The 21,506-nt window shown below is 41.8% G+C and overlaps 1 protein-coding gene and 1 non-coding gene across 2 annotated transcripts in view; one reads left to right on the top strand and one right to left on the bottom strand.

Annotated features, from left to right (window-relative positions):
* The window catches only part of Dennd2b (DENN domain containing 2B), a 199,668-nt gene extending 178,179 nt beyond the window's left edge, over positions 1-21,489 (bottom strand). The window contains exon 1 of the mRNA XM_057777384.1: positions 21,318-21,489. The gene's annotated coding sequence lies outside the window, so the exon portion shown is untranslated. The remainder of the gene's footprint in view (positions 1-21,317) is intronic.
* On the top strand, positions 5,643-5,761 carry LOC130880859 (U5 spliceosomal RNA). Its single transcript, XR_009057657.1, has one exon. It is a non-coding gene; the product is annotated as a U5 spliceosomal RNA (small nuclear RNA).
* Positions 21,490-21,506: the final 17 nt, after the last annotated feature.

Genomic DNA, 21,506 nt, shown 5'->3' with positions numbered 1-21,506 from the left:
GAATGCCTCACTGAGAAAAAGGCACCAAGTCACATGGATAAACCTAGACAAGAACTATGGGTTAATTTAAATTGTAAAAGCTAATTAATAATAAGCCTAAGATAATAGGCCAAACAGCTTATAATTAATATAAGCCTCTGTGTGTTTATTTGGGACTGAATGGCTACAGGACTGGGCAGGACAGAAACTTTCGTCAACAAATGGCACCCAAACATTTGGCAAGAATTTCCACATATAGCCCGAGAAAGCTTTAAAAAAAAAAAAAAAAAAAAAAAAAAAAAAAGGATTCTAGACAGACGAGAACAGAGTCAAGCACGGCTTCTTGGTAACCATCTTTTCTCCCATAGGTTCTGTTTGTTGGTGGTGAGCAGAGGCACAGCTCCTTTAAGAGAGGCTTTCTGACTCAGTGTCAGTAGCAAAAACTTGGCAGCTCTTTTAAGAGAGTCTGCCACCAAACACTTAATGGTATTTATAAGCAGTCAGTATCAGGCTTATTGGTGGTGGCATGGACATAGAAACTCAACAGAGTTGTGGCAATATACCCGCCTATACCTCTGCCATGAAGGTAGACTCTCAGGAAGCTGAGGGATGGGGCAGAGCCAGTCGCCAAAGCCGCGTATTTAATCCTAGCCATATCACTTAGCAGATTAAGACTCATGTAGTCAGAAAAAGATATACAGTAAAAGCAGATTCAGGGGACTGGAGAGATGGCTCAGCAGTTAAGAGCACTGACTATTCTTCCAGAGGTCCTGAGTTCAATTCCCAGCAACTACATGGTGGCTCACTACCATCTATAATGAGATCTGGTACCCTCTTCTGGGGTGTAGATACGCATGCAGGCAGAACACTGTACATAATAAATAAGTAAATCTAAAAAAAGGACAGATTCAGATGAAAACAAGTCCTCTAAACGGTTTACAGTGTGTTTAAAAATATGCATAGGTTTGGGAGAGAAAAGAAAAAAGATAGAGGAAGTCCTTAAAAAAATATAGTTGGGCATAGTGGCACATGCCTTTAATCCCAGCACTTGGGAAGCAGAGGCAGGGAGATCTCTGTGAGTTCAAGGCCAGTCTGGTCTACAGAGTGAGTTCCAGGACAGCCAAAAAAAGATACACAGAGAAACCTTGTCTCAAAAAAAATTAAAAATATAAATAAAAATAAAAGAAATAAGAGTTTTTAAAAAGTCACGTAAAGATGGAAAATACACAGAGAATCTGGATACTGTATGTTATTGTATTGTCTTTGAATTGTTTGATTACTGAGGAAGGAGCAATAGCTGCTAAAAGACATTTGATTATAAATGCTGCTGGATTAATCCATACTATATATTTTGGAAGTGCTTTGACTTCAAAATTTAAGTCAAAAGTTATGTTACTTTGGAGAAGAGGTTTTGCTTTTGTTTCATTCTTAGTTAAGAAAAATAAGGTTTGGGCAAGGAAGACCCCTTGAAAAATCTCCAATGGGAATGAATGGCCCAGATGACCCTACATTTTAAAAGACCTCTGTTGCAGTTTCTTCTGAGTTCTGTACCCAGAACAACTTCAAGGCTGCTGGCTGAGATGATCGAGCCTCACAGAATAATCCACTAAGGATTTGACGATAATTCTACATAACCCTGAGCAATAGGCCCAACAGTTTATAATTAATATAAGCCTCTGTGTGTTTATTTGGGACTGAATAGCTGTGGAACTGGGTGGGACAGAAACTTCTGTCTACAGCTCTCTCTGAAACTCCAAGTTGATGTAGTGTGGAATGGATGCCTCTTCAAAACACAGTCCCTGGTAATCTGGATATCCAGGTTTCTTATTTTATAAATTTGGTTTTCTTTGTTGTTGTTGCTTACTTTGAGACAGAGTCTCTTGTATCACTTGATTGGCCTCAAAGTCCATATGTAGCCAGGATAACTTTGAACTTCTGATCTTCTTCCCTCTACCTTCAAAGCACTGAGGTTACAGGCTTGCATCATGTCTGGCTTCAACTATTCTAGTTTTTGTTTTCCAAATGCTCAGCTTGTTCATTTTTTCTGCAGCATCCAAGCTCTTTACTTGACTGTGATGCTCCCAGCCTCTCTATCAACTCCTTTCCCATCTCTATGACCATTCATCATTGTCTTTCATTACTGCCTCCTCTCCTGTGTAGTTTTCAAGTAGAAAATTTTCCTCCAGGTTTTTCCTACATATAGACATTTTATCTGTTTACATAGCTGCAGTTAAATATATGGATCTTATCAAACTATTACCTCTAGAGCTCTAACTTTTCTCTTGTATTTTCTAAACATGAACTTCCAATTTACTTGTGAGGCATTTGTACCTGGAAATACCAGATACTGTGAAGTTAACATCTCTGTCCTGGCTTCCAGCATTCTATGCTCCAATCTCATAACAACTTGTTACCAGAAAATATCACAAAGGTTAACATCTAAATAGGTTCAATACAAATATTATCTCTTTAGTCAAGCCTGCTCTGATTTCTTTCTGTCCTAGGCAGAGTAGATGAGCTATTCTCCAAGAGAGTTCATAGCTCAGGATGCTTGCTCGCCAATACTCTTCACCATGACCCCACCTATGAACTAAGCAGACACTGGAAGCCTCTTGAAAGCATGGGCTAGTCACCTTTCTGTCAGCATCAGCTCCACCTTCAATACCCAGCAACTGCCTTCCATTCACTAGTTATAGCTGTCAAATTACTGTCATTTCTTTAAGGTTTTAAACATTATTTTTAACTTTGTATACTGGGGGTAGTATTGTTTACACAGGTGCAGGTACCCCAAGAGGTGTCAGATCCCATGGAGTTGAAATTACAGGCTACTGTGAACAACTTGACATGAATGCTGGGAACTCAGGTCCTCTGGAAGAGCAGTACATGTCCTTAGCCAGCCCAAAATTATAGGCATTTCAAATGAACATTACATACACACATACATACACACACATACACAATGTAATCCTTAATTAAGCACAGAATGTAACTAGAAACCTCATCATGTGTGCGCATATATTTCTAGTTTTCCCAATCTAATCCAAAGACATATTCTTCAGAATCACTTGCACATATATAAATCAGAATTTGAAAAGTTAATTTAGTTTTCAAATCACTCCTTCTCCAAGTAGGCACCCCAAACTTTCCTTATAATGCAGAACATATGTTTTTGAAAATATAAACAAAACAAAACAAAACCAAAAATGAAAAAAAAAAAGGCAAAGAGAAATCTTTTTAGAAAGTACCCCCATGTGAAAATGTTGGCAGTGGGTAACGCCCAAGCACCCCAAGCATGCCAACTACCGGCCACTTTTCCCAGAGCTGTTACGTGATTAAGAAGAAAAGACACCCTGAAACAGTATGGATCCTTGTTTCTTTATGCATTGTAAGACTGCATAAAGAATGTCATTTGTATGCACGGGTTAGACCTTGTGGACTTTTTGCTTAGTTTTGATTTTTTTTAACCAAGACCTAAGGCCAAATTATACTCCCCCGACTTTCCTGTTGAACTGATGCTACGTTGAGATATAAGCACAAACATCTCGTAAGTGTTTTAAATCCATCCAATTGTTTGAGAAGGCATACGTGCTGGGCCATTGAAACCAAAACATTAGAGCTAAGAATTTTGATGAAGATAATAATTGCTTACAGATCAGCTTGTTTTAACTTGCTCAACGAAGAGCAGAGTCCTCTACCACACTTTCATCATGGGCTTTTTCTCTTCATAATCACCACTATAATTAACCCTTTTAAAAGGGAGATTGTCTGTAGGTTGTTGTAAGGAAGTTATCAATTAGATTCCATCATCTTCAAAATTTACTTACCTAAACTTTTTATTAATGTTTTGTGGCTGACTTAAGCATTATTTCCAAAACCCTTAGATGGGACAATAATTTCCTTGTGTCTTATACTTCTAGGCCATTTCTGTAGGTCTTGAAAGCTGTCGTTGCATCTGAAAGCTGTGATGGGGCTCTGCCTCAGCTGGGAGTGCTTCCTTCACTCCTACCTACTCCAATTCAATTTTTTTTTTTTTTTATCATTTGTGAACCTCATTTAATGCTCAACTTTTTTTTTTTTTTTTTTTTTTTTTTTTTTTTTTTGAGAAAGGGTCTCGTATAGTCCAGTCCGGCCTCACTATATATCAAAAATGAGCTCATAAGTACTGAGACAGATATATGCAACTATATGCAGTACTATGGACTTAAATTCAGGGCTCAGGGCTTCATGTATGCTTGGCAAGTACTCTACCAACTGAGCCACAATGCCAGTCCCTACATATACACGCGCGTGTGCGCGCGCACACACACACAATTTTTTTTAATTTTTATGGTTTATTTAACTTTATTTTATGTGCATTGGTGTGAAGGTGTCAGATCCCCTGGAACTGGATTTTCAGACAGTTGTGAGCGGCCATGTGGGTGCTGGGAATTGAACCCGGGTCCTTGAGAAGAGCAGTCAGTACTCTTAACCGCTGAGCCATCTCTCCAGCCCCACACAATTTTTTTTTTTAAGACAGGTCTCACTATACAAGCCTGGTTGGCATCAAACTCAGAGTGTTCTACCTCCTGAGTGCTGGGATTAAAGGCAAGCACCACTTTGTTCAGCATCAATTCTATTTTTAAGGGTCCTTTCCATGACAGTTCTTGTAGGGTGTCTAGGGTGAATCCAATGCCTGAGAAGATGCTAATACTAGTTTATTGATTGACAGAAAGGACCAAGATCAGTTATCTGCTGGTACCATCCTGCTTCTTTGGATTTCCTAGACTTCATTTCCTCTATGCAGCTCGAAGTACTAAAAAAAAAAAAAATGAGGTACATTAGAGTTGTGTGACTGGATTGAGTTAGTCCTCATGATCAGATGGCTGCAGGGCCAAACCATCCAGAAGTCAAAAGGACTTCAAGGCAAAGGTAAAAAAAATCATGAACAGACCAAACACCACCCACAAGAAGGTAACTAATGGAACTAGGGAGAAGCCAGGATTTGCTAAATCCCTGACACAACTCTAGAGACCTCTCTTAGCAAACTATGTTTGTTATTCTCTCAAAGCAGGAAGCTTTCCATCTCCATCTCAGAAGTCTTCAGTTAATGACTGAAACCTCACAAGGAGAAAGATGTAAGGAACCTACGTTGTCCAAAAGAACTAAGAGGTGTGGTACAAGCCTTTAATCCTAGCACTCAGCAGGCAAAAGCAAGTGAATCTCTATGAGTCAGAGGCCAGCCTGGTCTACATACTGGGCTTTAGGCCAACTAGAGCAACGTAGTGAGATGCTATCTCAAAAACAAAACAAAAAACTAAGGGACATATTCTTAGTTTAGTTGTGGTTGTCTTTGGAGAAGGTGAAAGAGAGAGGTGTGAAGGTCTATACATAGAACCAATGAAAAATACTGTGTTCTTCTCTATCATCTCTGCCTTATTCCTTCAGGGCAGGGTCTCATGTTGGACCTATATCAAGGTTGGCAGTGAACAAGCCCCAGCAATTCTCTTGTCTCCATTCCCCCACATCACTAGAGTTACTGGCCACTACCACATCTGTACATTTTTTTCCTAACATGAATACTGAGGATTCAAGCTTGGGTTCTGTACCTTGTGCAAGCATACACTCTTATCCACTAGCCAACATCCCACCAAGGAGCTGTATTCCTTTTTAAAAACCTGTGTGTGATACTCTGGTTTCTCTTCAGATCGTATAAATCTTTCGCCTTTTACTAAAGACTTCCGTGGAGAGAAACACTAAAATAAATAAATAAATACCTGTGTGTGTTTGCATATATGTATGTACAGGTCATAAAGGAGTCAGTAAACCTCCTTCTACATGTGGTCCCTGGAGACTGAACTTAGGTCACCAGGTTTGACAGCCAAAGTATTTCACCTGTTGAGTCATCTTTTAGGACCCAAGCTACTCAATGTTTTTAAACCTTTATTTTCTCATTAATGGAGTCCATCTGTATAACTACAGCAACTTGAATCCTTACTTCTTTTGTTCTTCCAAATTCGCTCAGGTAATTCACTGTGTGTACATGATCTACATCATCGCAAAGGGTTCCAAAGGGTGTTGCCTAGCTGAGGTTGTTCCAGGGCCAGGTTCTAATGGTAGAAATTACATTCGAGCCTCTAAACTATGGCCGTTTATATATTCTTTCAATCTACCTCCCGCTGGTATTGTGTTACATCCTTTACTTTTTTCTCCATGACCTGATGTTTACATGGATTCTTGCCATTCAGAAACCACTGGATATTCTAATCTGTGACCTTGTTCTGGGTTTGGGCCACAGATACATTCCCAGTCTGAAACATTTTTGTGGCATCAGATCTCTGGCCCAAGTCACACCATAAATTCTTTCTCTTGCCACTATTCCCATGCTGTTCACTGCTGTGTCTGTGGCTTCTGTCCTTCCTCCCCAGTCATTGCTCCTGCATTTCTGGTGCTTACCCAAATTATAGAAATCTTACTTAGAACATCTAGCAGGATAAAAGAATTAAGTAATGTCGAGTTTATCTAACAATACTATGTAGAGAAGATGGGAACCTGCTCACAATGAACAGTTGTACTAAGTGGTTGTGTCTTTATCTTAAATTCACCATCTTTTAAGGTTTTTTAAAAAAAATTTATTTTGATTTTGTGTGTATGAGTGTTTTGCCTGCAAGTGTGTCTGTGTACCGTGTGCATGAAGTGCCCATAGAGGTCATAAAAGAGCACCAGATCCCCTGGAACCAGAATTACCACTGGTTATGAACTGACAAGTGGGCGCTGGGCTCCTCTAAAAAAGCTGCCAGTGTTCTTAACCACTAAGTCATCTCTCCAGCCCATCTGTTTGCTTCCCTTTTGTTTTTTGAAAGAAGGTCTCACTGTGTAGGCCTGTTTGGCCTGTAACTTTCTATGTAGACCAAGCTAGCCTTGAGCTCACAGAGATCCACTTGGCTCTGCCTCCAGAACACTGAGATTAAAGGGATATGCCATCATGCCTGGCTTCTTAAAAAAAAAATTTTAAGATTTATTTATTATGTATACAGTGTTCTGCCCGCATGTATGCCTGCACTACCAGAAGAGAGCACCTGATCTCATTACATATGGCTGGTAGCCACCATGTGGTTGCTGAGAATTGAACTCAGGACCTCTGGAAGAGCAGCCAGTGCTCTTAACCTCTGAGCAATCTTTCCAGCCCCCCCTTTTAAATTTTTGATTACATTTAATATGGGAGGCACACACGTGCGTGCATGCACACTTAGAGGTCAGAAGCCAACTTGGAGGAGTTAGTTCTCTCCTACCGTGTGCCACCTGAGGATTGAACTCAGGTCATCAAGCTTGGTGGTGAGTGCCCTACCGAACACACTCTCACTGAGCCATCTCACCAGCCCCTAATTAAGGTTTCAGACTTATCTGAAAATCTTTTAGAAGAATATTCTGAGTACATTTTATTGAATTAATTCACTTTCCCCTAGCCTATTACTAAAGCAGATGTCTTTCCTCTCACAAACAGGGTTCCCATTGCTCTGACACATGGCACAGTGCTGAGATGTTCTATGAAGAAGTTCTAAATATGAAGAAGTTCAAGGAGACCCCTCATTTCAGTTCCTAGGGAAGCTGGATCTAGAAGGGGTAAACAGAAGCAAACAGTTTCCTGATGCTGTGCCAAAGTTCTGTTTCAACTGCTTGGCAGGAAATGCTTTCAGAGGATAGAGATAAACAGACTATCATCTTTTGGGGTGAAAATATTCTCTCTCTCTTCTCACAAAACAAATGCACTGGATTTAATCAGCATCACACAGAGAGTGAACAGAAAAAGGCACTGAGAATGCTTGAATGATGGTACCTTGTCTTCATTAGGGTTTCTACTGCTGTGAAGAGGGAGACACCATGGCCACAACACCTCTTAAAAAGGAAAACACTTGGAGAGATGGCTCAGTGGTTAAGAGAACTGCCTGCTCTCCCAAAGGTCTTAAGTTCAATTCCCAGCAACCACATGGTGGATACAACCATCTGAAAAGAGATCTGGTGCCCTCTTCTGGCCTGCAGGCACACATGCAGACAGAATACTGAGAATACTGTATACATAATAAATAAATAAATCTTAAAAAAAAAAGGAAAACCTTAATTGGGGCTGGCTTACAGTTTCAGAGGTTCAATCCATTATTGTCATGGCAGGAGCATGGTGGGGTACAGGCACACATGGTACTAGGAAGGAGCTGAGAATTCTACATCTTGATCCTCAGGCAGAAGGGAGTGAACTGACTTGAGCTCCTGAGACCTCAAAGCCCACACCAACAGTGACACACTTCCTCCAGCAAAGTTACACCTCCTAACGGTGCCACTCCCTATGGGCCAAGCATTCAAACAAGTGAGTCTATGGGGGCCAAACCCACTCAAAACACCACACACCTGTAGGGCACATGGCAGCTACATGGGCTGCACTTCACTTCTAACTCACATGAATCTCATTGCTCAAGAAGCATGTATATAGTCAAAATGTCTTATGGAACTGTCATGGTAAATTAAATCTTGTCTTTCTAGTAATTTCCATTATAGCCTTATGATGGAGGAAGGTCATTGGTTAAAAAATAAAGAAACTGCTTGGCCCTCACAGGTTAGAACATAGGTGGTGGAGTAAACAGAACAGAATGCTGGGAGGAAGAGGAAGTGAGCTCAGACTCGACAGCTCTACTCTCTGGAGCAGAGGCCATGCTCCCCTCTCCCGGGCAGACGCCATGAAGCAAGCTGCCAGGTCAGACATGCTGAATCTTTCCCGGTAAGACTGATGCTACACAGATTATTAGAGATGGGTTGATCGGGATATGAGAATTAGCCAGTAAGGGCTAGAGCTAATGGGCCAAGCAGTGTTTAAAAGAATACAGTTTGTGTGTTGTTATTTTGGGGCATAAGCAATTAGGCGACCAGGAGCTGGGGCGGCAGGAACACAGCCTGCAGCTCCCACTACAGCCTTATGAGAAGTTTATATTTTAGAAGCAGGTTTATATATATATATATAGGATTTTACTCTGTAATCCAGTCTATCCTGGAACTTACTATGCAGACCAAGCTGGGTTTGAGCTAACAGTTATCCTCCTGCCTCAGTTTCTCAAGTGCTGAGATTATAGGCACATCACCTGTCTTGTTTTTTAATTATTTTTCTTGAACTGGAGAACTAGCTCAGTTGTTAAGAGCACTGGCTGCTCTTCAAGAGGAACAAGATTCAATCCCCACCAATCACATGACAGATTCACAATGTCTGTAACTTCAGTCCTAAGGGATCTGACACCCTCTTCTGGCCTCTAAAGCCACCAGGCAGGCATGTAGTACACATGCATATATATGGGATTTGTTTGTTTGTTGTTCTGAGACAAAAGTTTCTCTGTATAGCCCTGGCTGTCCTGGAACTCGCTCTGCAGACCAGGTTGTCAGTCTGCCGGGCGGCCCTGTCTTAGCTTTCTAACTGCTATCACAGCCTTCAGGTTCGCCCTCCTGGGACAAGATAAAAAACACTGATAAAAGCCGGGCAGTGGTGGCGCATGCCTTTAATCCCAGCACTTGGGAGGCAGAGGCAGGCGGATCTCCGAGTTCGAGACCAGCCTGGTCTACAAGAGCTAGTTCCAGGACAGGCTCCAAAACCACAGAGAAACCCTGTCTCGAAAAAACAAAAAAAAAATGATTTTTTGTAGTAATATGTGCTGCGGGGCTGCGTCCCCGGCACCCGGCCGCCCGCATGGCTTAGCTTATGCCCCGAAATAATTACACGGAAACTGTATTCTTTTGAACACTGCCTAGCCCATTAGTTCCAGCCTCTTATTGGCTAGCTCTTACATATTGATCTAACCCATTTCTAATATTCTGTGTAGCACCATGAGCTGGCTTACCAGGGAAGATCTTAACCTGCGTCTGTGTCTGGTGGGCGAATCATGGCGACTCCTTGACTCGGCTTCTTTCTCCCAGCATTCTGTCTGTTTACTCCACCCACCTGAGGGCTGGCCTATAAATGGGCTAAGGCAGTTTTCTTTATTAGTTAACCAATGAAAGCAACAGATAAAATACAAGAACCACCTCCATCAATTTTTAAAAAGAAATTAATTTTTTTCTTATGTGGGAAAAAGAGGCAGTGTCACCAGCCCAGGCTGGCCCTGAACTCTCTATATGTCTATGAATGAACTTGAATTGATCTTCTTGCCTTCACTTACTGAGTGCTGGGATTACAGGCATGTGCCACCACACTCAGGGTGGTGCTGGGGATCAAATGTCGGTCTTCATGCATGCTAGACAAACACTCTACCCAACTGAGCCTAATCCTTAGTCTTCATGTATTTTTCTATCTTTTCTCTTCCTTCCATCCATATATCCTTCACCAGTCTCTACTTCAGATCCTCCTGCCTTTGCCTCTTTAATATTGGGGTTAGATACAAGCCACCACACCTAGTTCGTAATACTTTAACACTATAGAATTGTAATTCTTTCTTACACTTTTTACATAACCATAAATTTTTCAAACTATGTTGGATCTATTATCTCAATTGAGTTTGGACAGACACTTAGGCTAGATGAGTAATTTGGTTGTGGCCTACAATAAAGTTATTCATAGGTAGAGAAGATCACTCCAAAACCTTTTCCAATACATTTCTGTCTGCCCCCATTGCGTATAAGAAATTATTCCTGACACTTATACCTTTACTAAAGAGCTCCTGTTCTGCAACTTACTTTTACTTTCTTTAGCTGCAGAAAGATGATGTGATATATGGATTGACTGAGACAGCCTACTATGAACCAAAGAAATCTACTGTCCTCCAAAAAGTCCACTTGGCCTTTTCTGTCTGCTTTTTCTACCAGTCACCAGTGCATTCATCTCCAAACCCAACTACCTGTAGTCACTTTCTCTTTTCTCGAGTTAGTAGTGTCCTCTGTCCCAAACAACTTTGTGTCCAATCTTTCCCAGTAACAATGAGGAATAAAACTCCCATACCCAAAAAAACAAATTTGCATGCAACAGATCCATTTCTATACCTGCTATGCCTCAGCCTAGTCCAGGCACCTCAGATAACAATCTGAGCCTATCTCTTTTTCAGGGTCCTTCCCCACATTCCATGTTCATGCTCCATCAGGTGTTATTTCAAATATCTACAAAGAAGGGCATCACTGCCTTAGTTACCACAGGGAAGCAACTGGAAGCTTGTGTAGACCCTTTAATGTTTTCTCCTTAACATGAAGACGAGTAGGAAATAACAGGAACCATTCTCCTCAATAATTCCATAAGCAGAATCTATTAGATGCAACTGTTTTTGGAAGTCTGGGGTTTACCGAAGGATTGTCACTTCCTCGGTAAGGCTTGGACAGACTTGTGTCTTAGTTAGGGTTTCTACTGGTGTGAAGAGGCACCATGACCATGACAACTTTTTGTTTTGTTTTGTTTTGATTTTTCAAAGCAAGGCTTCTCTGTGTTGCCCTGGCAGTACTGGAAAAAGCTCTGTAGACCAGGCTGTCCTTGAACTCACAGAGATCCGCCTGCCTCTGCCTCCTGAGTGCTGGGATTAAAGGCGTGCGCCACCACCACCCATTGACTAGACCATTGCAACTCTTATAAAGGAAAAACATTTAATTGGGGTGGCTTAAATTTTCAGGTTTAAGTCCTCCTTGGGGAATATTATTTTAAGGTGTGTTGCTTTGGTTTGTGCTGCATTTGTTTAACTCTGTGAAGCTGTGATTCATTGCCTATGTAAAACACCTGATGGTTTAATAAAGCGCTGAATGGCCAATAGCAAGGCAGGAGCAAGGATAAGTGGGGCTGGCATGCAGAGAGTATAAACAGAAGGAGAAACGAGGAAGAAGCAGCAAGGGAACAAGGACCAGTCACCCACTTACACAGAAAGTCATAGAGAAAGAAGTAAAGAAAAGTGTACAGAAATAGAAAAAGATAGAAGACCAGAGGCAAAAGGTAGTCAGGATAATTTAAGAAAATCTGGCAAGAAACAAGTCAAGCTAAGGCCAGGCATTCATAGCAAAGAATCATAATAAAGAATCTTCTCTGTGTGATTTATTTGGGAGCTTGTGATTTATGTGGCAGGCCCCCTTAAAAAGCCATAAGAGTGAAGACATGGTGGCCAGACATGGTGCTGGAGAAGGAGCTGACCCACAGGCAGCAGGAACTAGTCTGAGACACTGGGTGTGGCTTGAGCATATATGAAACCTCAAAGTCCACCCCCAAAGTAACACACTTCCTCCAAAAAGGCCACACCTACTCCAACAAAGCCACAGTTCCTAATATTGCCACTCCCTATGAGCTTATGAGGGCCAATCACATTCAAACTACCAGACTGTAAATTCCAATGAACTAGAAAGACTGAACTCTTGCACTGCAGAAGCTATCCATTCTCCCCACATATGTCAGCAGTGTGACTACACTCCTGGAACAGCTTAGATGAGGCTTGTGGCAGCCAATTTCCTCCAATTATTGACATCTCTGCTCTGACTACTGATTATATCTTTTCATCACAAAAGTGTAAGCAAAGGAACCCTACAGAAAACAAAAGTTCTATAAGCCAGTTTGGATCAAGACTGTCCATCCCTGTGTGCTAAAAGCTTAGTTGTGATCTTGATGCTTTCAGGAGGAGGTGGTACAGGAGAAGGTAGGAGGTTTTCCAGTCATGGGAGCCATATACCCTTATAGGAGATTATGCCGTTTAATCACAGCAGTTGGGAGGCAGAAGCAGGTGGATCTCTGAGTTCTAGACCAGCCTGATCTACAGGAGTTCTAGGACAGCCAGGGCTACACAGAGAGACCCTATGGGGTTGCGGGGGGGGGGGGGGAGAGAAGTGGATGTGGTGATACATGCCTTTAATCCAGAGGTAGGCAATGCAGGTGGATCTCTGTGAGTTCGAGGCCAGCAAATCCCAGGACAGACAGGGCTACATAAAGACCTTGCCTCAAAAAAGAGAGAAACAGAGACAGACATGCCAGGCAGCCTCACTCAGAGCTTAAAGAGATGAAAAAGATTATGCTGTTATACTCAAGTTTTTTTCAACAAATTAGACAACTTAAATTGAAATAGACAAATTCTAAGACAGAAAAAATGAGAACTGACTCAAAAAGGAACAGAAAATATAAACAGATCTAAGACAAGCAAAGAAATTGAATTAATTAAAAATCTTCCCATAAAGAAAAGCTCAGATACAGATGTTTTCAATCAAATAAGAATGATACCAGTTCTACACACTCTTCCAGAAAATAGAACATTTCCTAAGTCACTCTATGAAGCCAAAATCTTGTACCAATTCAGAGACACAAAATAGAAAACTAGAGATAAAATCCCTCATGAAGATACAAATATTTTCAATAAAATGTTAGCAAGCCAAATCTAGCAAAATGTAAAAAGATTATACACAGTGGTGTGATATTTATCCCAGGGACAAGAAACTGGCCTAACATACAAATATAAACTAATATAACATATTGATAGAATCAAAAATTAAACCACATAGTCACATCGATTAATGCACAGAACAGCATTTGACAAAATCCAGCAACCTTTCATGATTAAAACAAGAAGAAAAAAAATAGCATGTCCCAAATTCCAAACACAAAACAGGGATTGGTGATGCAACCCTGTAAATCCAACACCTGGGAGGCAGAGACAGGAAGGTAAGTTAGAAATGAGTCTCGTCTACACAGCAAGTTCAAGGCCAGCCTGGCCTACATAAAGGAACCTTGGTTCAAAAAGCAAAGGCCAGGGATGTGGTGTGGTGGAAGCGCCCCTGCCTAAGGCACACTGACCTGTGTTTAGGGTTTCTAGCACTGCACTACAAAAATCCCATACACCACATAGTTAATGGTAAAAGATTCCAAACAAGGAACCAAAGTTCTCCTGTCATTTCCATTTAATGCTATATTGATGGCCAGCATTAGGAGGCAGAAATCCTGACTGAAACATTATGATTGAGACAGCCATAGTGACACACATCTTTAATACCAGCAGGAGAGTAGCCTGATCCACATATCGACTTCCAGGACAACCAAGGCTACATAGAGAGACTCAATCTAAGAACAAACAAACAAATAAATACATAAAGGTTGGTTGGTTGTCTGTTTTATAAAGGGATCCTAAGTAGTCTAAATTGGCCTTGAATTCCAGATTCTCTTGCCTCAGACTCCTAAATACCTGAAATTTAAAGGTGTATATCACCAGGCCCTCAGGTCAGCTATTCTTCATGCACAGATAGATGATCTAATCCTGTTATTAGAAAATACCAAAGAATCCACAAAGAGTCCCCACTAGGATTAATTAATACATTAATGTCAAAGGAGAAAAAGTCAACTATATTCCTAAACACTAGCAATAAATAATCTGAAAATGAAACAAAAAACGATTACATTCATAATAGCATAAAATATTTAATACATTTGTTATAAGAAATGCAGGACTGAACTGGGCCTGATAGTACACGGTTGTAATCTCAGTACTAGGGAGATGGAGGCGAGAGAATCTTGAATTCAAAATCATTTTCAGCTATGCTTCAAGACTGAAACTGTCTGGGTGGGTGGTTCACACCTTTCATCCCAGCACTTGGAAGCAGAAGCAAGCAGATTGTTGAATTCCAAACCAGCCAGGTCTATATTGTGAAGTCCAGGTCAGTGAAGGACTACAAAATAAGACCTTTTCAAGAAAAGAAAAGAAAAGAAAAGAAAAGAAAAGAAAAGAAAAGAAAAGAAAAGAAAAGAAAAGAAAAGAAAAGAAAAGAAAAGGGAGAGAGAGAGAAAGAGGGAGGGAGGGAGAAAGAGAGAGAGAGAGAGAGAGAGAGAGAGAGAGAGAGAGAGAGAGAGAGAGAGAGAGAGAAAGAGGGAGGAGGGAGAGTGTAGTGATATTTTGTTTGTGCTTTAACAAATAAAGCTGGCCAGATGATCAGAGTCCAGAACTGGAACTACTTACTAGTTAGCCATAGAGGCCAGGCAGTAGTGGCACACACCTTTAATCCCAGCAGGAGGCAGAGGCAGATGGACCTCTGTGAGTTCAAAGCTACCCTGGGCTAAACAAGATCGACCCAGCCTAAAAGAGAATCAGAGTCAGGTGTTGGTGGCTCACACCTTTAATAGACCTTGCCTGTTTGGTCTGAGCATTTGGAGAGGTAAGAACTCTCGTGGCTGGCTGCTCTGCTCTGATCTTTCAGCTTTCAACCCCTAATATCTGACTTTAGGTTTTTATTATAAAGACCAGTTGGGAGGGAGGAGGGAGGGGAGGGGAGGGGAGGGGAGGGAGGGGAGAGGAGGGAGGGAGGGAGGGAGGGAGGGAGGGAGGGAGGGAGGGAGGGAGGGAGGGAGGGAGGGAGGGAGGGAGGGAGGAAAAAAGGAAGGATTGAAACCGGGCTGGAATATTTAAGACCCTATCTCAAAAAAAAAAAAAAAAAAAAAAAAAAAAACCCCAAGAAAGGAGCTGGAGCTGGGGGGAAGAAGGAGGAAGGCAAGAAGTAGGGAGGTGAAGGTAGGAAGCAGAAAGATGGTGAGGGAGGAAGGAAAAAAAGAAAGAAATACCACGATAATTAATACTGATTACCAATATGTCAGAATATAGACACCAAGGATATATATCACCTAGGAAACAAGCCTCTGGGGACACCTGTGAGGGACTGTCTTGATTGGGTTAACTGAAGCAAGAAGACCATCCTAATAGTGGATGGTACCACTTCCTGCTCTTGGGCCCTAGACTCCATAAAAAAGATAAAGTTAGCTAAACACCAGCAATCACTAAAGAAAATATGCCGGGGGGATGCTAACCAGGTGCTGAGCAGGCTTTTATTAAATCCTCCAGGCTGCACTCAGGATGGGAAGAGATTGCAGCCCCAGAGAGGGTTACAGAGTGAACTTTATAGCAAATAGGATAGCAGTAAGCTTGAGGCTAGCTGGTCAGGCCCTGATTGGCTGCAGAAAGAACATTTCCAAATAAGGGTGAAGTCTAATGCAGCCTAGTGAAAAATTTCGAATGCAGAACTCATCACTATCTTGTAAGCAGCTCATTGGTGGACTGAGACAAAATGACATTACCAATGTTAAACCCTATCAATCATTATTCTCTGCCTCCTGATTGTAGATGCCACATGAGCAGCTGTTTCAGTTGCCGGCTGCCAGGACTTCCCAGTACCCTGGAGCTGTACACCACAGTAATCCCTTCACAGATTTTGTCAGAGTTATTCTACCATAGCTACAGGGAAAGAAAGACACAAATAATAACCACTCTATAACACTGATAAAAAGAAACTAAAGAAAACTGAAAGAAATGTGTAGATAGTCTATGTCATGAATTCAAAAGTCTAATGTGTTTTCCTTCTTTCTTTTCTTTTTTCCCCTTGAGACAGGGTTTCTTCGTGTAGCCCTGGCTGTCCTGGAACTCATTCTGTAGACAAGGCTGGTCTCAAACTCACAGAGATCCACCTGCCTCTGCCTCCTGAGTGCTAGGATTAAAGGTGTATGCCACCACCACCCAGACAACATGTTTTCTTAAGATTTACCTTTATTTATGTATATGTGCATGTGCCTGTGTGTGTGACATGTATGAGCATGTATGGAGGTCAAGAGAAGGCAGTGATGAGATCCTTAATGTGGGTGCTGGGAACCAAACTCGGGTCCTATGGAAGAGAAGAAACCCCTCTTAATCACTGGGCCATCTCTAGCCCTCCAATACTGTTAAGATTGCAGTTCTCGGGGACTGGAGAGATGGCTCAGAGGTTAAGAGCATTGCCTGCTCTTCCAAAGGTCCTGAGTTCAATTCCTAGCAACCACATGGTGGCTCACAACCATCTGTAATGAGGTCTGGTGCCCTCTTCTGACCTGCAGGCATACACACAGACAGAATACTGTATGAATAATAAATAAATAAATAAGATTGCAGTTCTCCCCAAACTGACCTAAAATTAAACTCAACTCCTATCAGAACACCAGAAGTCTTTATACAAAATTTTACATATTTTCTGAAATATAAATAACCTAGAGCATCAAAACAACTTTGAAAGTACAGAACATAGTTTTGTGTACTATTTCAATATTTACACTTCTCAACTTCTAGACTTATCATAAACTTACAATAATCAAGAGAATATAGCATATGCCATACATATGGATCAATGGAACAGAATTAAAAGATCAGGAATTAATTTCTGTATACTCATAGTCAACTAACTTTTGACAAAAGTACCAAATGCTATCTAATTAAAAAGGATAGTCTTTTATACAAATGGTATCTAAAGAGATGAGTTTATACCTCATATAACATATAAACTAAATAAAATATTAGAATTTTAGAAGACAAGAAAAATGTTGAATTAGGCAAAAATTACATATGACACCAAAAGCACAACCCATAGAAGAAACTACTAAACTGAACTTCATCATAATTTAAAACTTGGTGCTTCAAAAGACATCATTAATAAAATGAAAGGGGAGAGTATGGAGAGATGGTTCCGTGGTTAAGAGCACTTGCTGTTCTTCCGGAGGACCCAGGTTCTATTCCCAGAACCCACATGGAGGCTCACAACTGTCAATAACTCCAGTCCCAGGGGTTCTGATGCCCTCTTCTGTCCTCCATGGTTACTAGAAGCATATGGTGTACATACATACAAGCAGGTGAAACACCCATAATGTCTTCTACTGGCTTCCATGTGCACCGCACACCTCAGATACACATGCATACAAGCAGGCAAAAGACCCATACACATAAAATAAATCTCAGAGGAAATTCTTAAGGAAAATGAAAGTAGGGAGATGGCTCAGTAGTTGAGAGCACTGGCTGTCCTGCAGAAGACTAGGGTTCAGTTCCCATCATCCACATGGTGGCTCACAACCATCTATTCCTCCACTTCCAGGGGATATCATGTCCTCTTCTAGCCTCTGTGGTCACCTTCACACACATGGTGCACATGCATCCATGTACACAAACCTCAAATGCATATAAAATAAATCTTTTTAAAATATTTATTTATTTATTTATTATGTATACAGTGTTTCTGCCTGCATGTGTGCCTGTAGGCCAGAAGAGGGCACCAGATCTCACTACAGGTGGCTGTGAGCCACCATGTGGTTTCTGGGAATTGAACTCAGAACTTTTGGAAGAACAACCAGTGCTCTTACCGTTGAGCTATCTTTCCAGCCCAAAATAAATCTTTTTTAAAAATAAAAAAATAAAGGTAGATGAGGAGATGTTTAATAGGTAAAATGCTTGCCATGCACATACATAGAGACCTGAGCCGGGACCACCCAGATGCCCAGGATCCACATAAAAGCTGGACAGGGCAGTGTGCATTCATTGTCTATTGCTGGGGAAGCAGAGACAAGAGGGTTTCTGGAGCTTGTTAGTCAGCTATTCTCGTCAAACTGGCAAGCGCCAGGTTCACTGAGACCCTGTCTCAAAAATTAAGATAAATCTCAACTGAAGTGGACATCTAGTATCAACTCATAACCTCCACATACACAACACACACACACACACACACACAGTTGTGATAATTCCTCCCATGGAAAGGATCTCTTTATAAGGTCCCAACAACAAGCCAAATATGATTCCACCAAAGTACACTCTGGAAAACCAATGAATTTGTTAGGTTTCCTTAGAGTGAGATGTGAGGGGTTATGGGCAGCATCATGAGTAATTCACAAACTGTCACAGTCTGGATGCTGGCTTCCTCAAAGCCACAGAGATAGAGGCTCTTCCCCTTCCCCCCACCAGCCTACCTATATCCTAAAGCCTCTCCCTGAGACCTGGGTCCCTAAACAATCTGGGCATACTGCATACAAACTGCTGGGAGGCACGGTTGGAGATCCATGTAAAAGGTCCATGACCCTCTTCATCTTTCCTTCTAGGAGGGAAAGTCAGTAGTCCACAGACATGATACACGGACATTTGCAAGCAAACACAGCTGATATGATGAAGATGGTGGCTGTTTTGCTCATAGGACACACTTTACAACACCACCCCACCCATGCACAAAGAAAATGAACTGCTAGTAAGGCACCTTACTAGTACGCAAATGGCCCTGGGTACTTTAATCCTCAGCACTGAAAAGATTTTTAAAAATGAAAAATATATTATAAATCATACATCCAATAAAGAATCTTTTATTCGGAATTTGAACTCTTATTACTCAATAATGTATTTTTTTTAAAAAAAGACATACAAACCAAAACAAATAAAGGACACAAACAGGGTTTTTAGCAAAGAAGAAACAGGAACAGCTAGAAATAACAAGAAAAAAGTCTACAGCAGCACCAGTCATTATGAAATATTACCTGAAGCCTCAAGGAGCTGCTACTTCACACTCACAGGAATAGTAAAATGACTTTAATTTTTTTAAAAAAGAAAACAACAAATGGCGGGCTAAAGTGGCACATGCCTTTAATCCCAGCACTCAGGAGGCACAGGCAGGCAGATCTCTGAGTTCGAGACCAGCCTGGTCTACAGAGTTCCTGGCTGTCACACAAAGAACCCCTGTCTCAAACAAACGAAGTTTAAAAAACAACAAATGCTAGAGAGTTTAGAGATGAGGCGAGCAGGCCTGCTTTTTGTCCCACCTGGCTTCCGCACAGTTAGCTTTACACCCGAAATAACAACACACAAACTGTATTCATTTAAACACTGCCTGGCCCATTAGTTCTAGCCTCTTATTGGCTAACTCTCACATCTTGATTCAACCCATTTCTAATAATTTGTGTAGCACCACGAGGTGGTGGCTTACTGGGAAAGATTCAGCATGTCTGACCTGGCATCTGCCTCATGGCCTTCTACCCAGCATTCTATTCTGTCTATTCCACCCACCTAATTTTCTGCCCTATTAAAAAGCCAAGGCAGTTTCTTTATTAACCAATGAAAGTAACAAATAGACAGATGACCTTCCTACATCAAGAGAGGATGAGGAAAAACTATCAGATGTGGGAATATAAACATAAAACAGTACATCCACTTTTGCATAATGAAAACAAATTTAAAATATCCTCAAAATTTTCATTTCACAGTATCTGCTCAAGAGAAATGAAAATGTCTATAGAGTCTTATATGCTTTATCAGAATAGCCCTCAAACTGGAAATAATTCCGAACGATGAATAAACAAAATACAATCTATTCGTTTAGGGAATATTATTTATCCATTAAAAAGAATGAAGTACTAAAATATACAATAACTCAGATGTACCTCAAAGCAATCTAAGTGTAAGAAACCAGTCCAAAGGGGTCACATACCATCTGATTCTATTTATATGAATTGCCTGAACGGGGCAGTTAGGGAGATGGCAATCAGAATAGTGGCTACCTAGGTCCAGGTAGGAGTGAGAATTCATTATAAATGGTGGATACTAGGCTACTTTTTGTTCCCTATTTTTTTTTACGTGTGGGTGGATATAGCACATGTGTGCAAAGAATGTGTGTGGAGGTGAGAGAGCAATTTTAGGAGAGGGTTCTCACCTTTCCACCTTGTTCGAGGCAGGCAGGGTCTTGCTGCGGCTTCTCTGAAGCACACACTTCACGCTAGCTAGTCCGGGAGCTCTGGCCAGGTTTCCTACCTCCACCAATGTCACCGTAGGAGAGCAGGCTAAGGCATGCACACCACAGTGGCTGGCTTTTTACATAGATTCCAGGGAGCAGCTCAGGTAGTTAGGCTTGTAGGGTAAATGCTTCCCCGGAGCCTCCCTCCCAAACCACCTCTCCGGCCCCACACTGCATTCTCGGCTAATTAAAATATTCCAAAGCAGGACTGTGATGAGATTGGTACAACTATGAGATTTTATTAAGATTCACTGAATTATGTACTTAAAAACACATGAATTCATGGCTGATCAAGCCCATCCATTGACACATCCTACAGTCTGAGAATTCCTCTGTGTCCCGTAAGGGAACCACCCCCACTGAGAAGTGTTCCTTCAAGTGGGCCTTTTGCCCCATCCATGCCCTGCTGCGCACCAGGGGTTACTGCACCATCACCAGCGTTGAGACCCAGCGGTGTTGAGAAAGGTAACTGACCCATTTCTTATTTTAAAGAGATGTTAATGCTTATAAGTGGGTCCAGATCCAACGGGGAAGAGACTGAGGAGGACCAGCCTGGTCTACATAGTGAGTCACCAGCCCAACCAAGGCTAGACAGTGATTCCCTGTCTCGACAAAACGAAACAAATCACTAAATTCACAAACAAAATTGTGTGAATCCATCCTTCCAAGGGAGAGACGAAGAAGCTACGGAGGGGGGGGGGGTATGTCGAGACGCCCACACACTCCTCTGGCATCCCCCACCCCAAGTCTGCCGGTCCCCATACCCACAGCCCCCAGGCCTGTCTGGCCTCCATCCCCAGCCTTGAGCGCTCTTCTGAAGAACGCCCGGTCCCCAGCCCTACCTCCTCAGGCGAGTTGCTCAGCTAGCCTCATCACCTCCTCACAAAAGTGGTTTGCGAGCGGCGATTCCTCTGAACGTGGAACGAAAGAGCCGCTGCAGACACCCAATCTCAAAAATGTTTCAGCGCCACAAGCCCCGGAGTTGACGCTGACCCGACCCAGCGGACAAGACCTCGAACAATCACCGCGTC

The sequence above is a fragment of the Chionomys nivalis genome, chromosome 8, assembly GCF_950005125.1.
Source record: "Chionomys nivalis chromosome 8, mChiNiv1.1, whole genome shotgun sequence".
Classification (NCBI taxonomy): Eukaryota; Metazoa; Chordata; class Mammalia; order Rodentia; family Cricetidae; genus Chionomys; species Chionomys nivalis.
Note: the sequence above shows the minus strand (reverse complement) of the source record. Positions and strands in the feature narration are given on the sequence as shown.